This window comes from Vombatus ursinus, unplaced genomic scaffold, assembly GCF_900497805.2.
Source record: "Vombatus ursinus unplaced genomic scaffold, bare-nosed wombat genome assembly UNPS02014811.1, whole genome shotgun sequence".
Taxonomy (NCBI): Eukaryota; Metazoa; Chordata; class Mammalia; order Diprotodontia; family Vombatidae; genus Vombatus; species Vombatus ursinus.
In genome coordinates this window covers 20,012,060-20,014,265 of record NW_020954589.1, presented here as the reverse complement: position 1 = coordinate 20,014,265, position 2,206 = coordinate 20,012,060, and positions in this window count along the sequence as shown.

Genomic DNA, 2,206 nt, shown 5'->3' with positions numbered 1-2,206 from the left:
TAGTTTTTGTATCAGAGATGCCCTGCTAACAGGAGGGAGGTCAGGATAACCTTTAGCAACCTAAACTTTCCCTTCTGTGGCTAATTATACTCCCTCCCCTCCCCCTCTAATGAATGGTAGACCCTGGGAATATCAGTATCAGGAACTCCACCAAGGGTAGCTATTAACTCCCTTTATATGCATCTGTGTTACGTTAGCTCAAAACTTTGAAAAGAAAGTCAATAGACTCCTTCCAGAAGGCAATCTCACCAAAGATTTCTCCCTTTTCTGGTAGTGGGACAGATTTGAGATACTGAAAAAGTCATCCTTGACACAGTCAATCACTTTATGTTACATTACATTAATCCACAGGACAGCAGGATGTATTAATCCAATGATATCACTGTGAAGTCAGGCTAGGAGAGGCATTCATGGAGCCTCGTGGTGTCTGCTTCTGCACAGGGTCCTGGTCTCTCTTGTCTCATTAAGATGAATGTGGCCAGGGCACAGATTTCCTTCTTCTCCAACATGGGACTTGACATAGCTGAGGGTCATACTACGTTGCCTCACCTTAGGTTTTTAATGTCTTTAAGAACAATTTATATTCTCACTGCTCCCTGAGCTCAGCCTCACACCTGGATACATCTGTGAGCTGGTCAGATTCCAAAGATCAGGAGACTGTACCTGAAGAGGGGTAACTCTCACCACCTTCTCAGGAATTTATGCAGGAAAAGCTTTAAAAATATACAAGTTATCAAATGAGTTCATACTCAGAATATCCTCTCAACTGAACTCTTACATCAGTGGTTCTCTAACTTTTTGGCCTAGAACCCAAATACAATCTTAAAAATTACTGAGAATCCCCAAAATGATTTTCTTTATGAGTTACATCCATTGATATTTACCACATCAGAAATTAAACCAATAAATTAGAATCAACTATTCATTGATTCAATTAAAATAATAACAATGATAAACATGTTACATGTTAATTCAAAATTGAAAACAATTATTTTTTTAAGTATAAGTGTCATTGTTTTACGTAACTGTGGAAATCTATCCAGTATCTGGCTTAACAGGACAAAACTGGATTCTCATATCTGTTATCCATTCAATCTGTTGCTACTCATTGCTTTAGCTGAAGTACATAAAAAAAGTCTGGACTCTCACAGATATACAGTCAGAAAAGGGAGGTATATTTTAAGAGGCAAAGAGAGACTTAGTACAATTATGTAAATAGTTGTGACCTAAGAAGACCTCTGAAAAGAGGATTAGGGAGTAAGAAGCAACTTATTGTGCAATGGATAGAGTTCTGGGCATGGAATCAATTAGAACTGGATTCAAATCTAGCCTCAGATACTTATTAATTGTGAGACTCTTGGTAAGTCACTAACCCTCTTTTTGCCTTAGTTTCTATAACTTTAAAATGAGAGGCAACAATGCTACTTATTTCCCCGGGTAATTGTGAGAATCAAGGAGATAATATTTGTATAAAGCACTTAACATAGTGCCTGGCACATAGTAGGCACCATATAATGATTATTCCCTTCTCCTCTCTTCCAGAGGTCGTGGGACCATTGAGAACAGCTGGATTAAATAGTTCTTGAGGCTTCTCTTGGCTGTGGATTTATCCTCTATGGTCCTATGACATAGCTTAGATGAATGGCAATCCTAGATATATTACCGTCGCTCCCCCAGAGGAATAATGGACAATATTTTCCGATTAGAACACAAGACTGTGTGTCCAGGATCACCCCTCCCCATTCTCCCAACTCCCTTTAGCCAAATGATTTCCCTGGGGATGGAGAAAGGACAGAGAATGCTGGGGGGGGGGGAGGACTTAGTGTGACAAGGAAGAAGAGGAAGAATCTCTCTGATTCCTCTTGGCCACAGGGAGAGGACAAGGGAGGAGATGGCAGCCTTCTCTCCTGGATGTTCTTCTTAAATAGAACCCCATATCCCCAGCAGCTGCCATCCACCTGAAGTTGTCCTCTCAGACCAGACAGCTCCATTTCCATTTGCCTGGATGTTGATGAAGTGCTAGGCCCAGTTCTCCTTACCTTCACCCTCCCCTTTGCCCAGGCTCACTGGACACCTAGACATGGGATAGATGTGTGTGAGATCAGAAAGCCTATGGTGTAAGACAAGCTGCAATAGAGGTTCTAAGGGCCAAGGCACTTCTTCTGGAGGGTCCCTAGGTTATCCTGGGGGTCAGAGCCCTGACCAG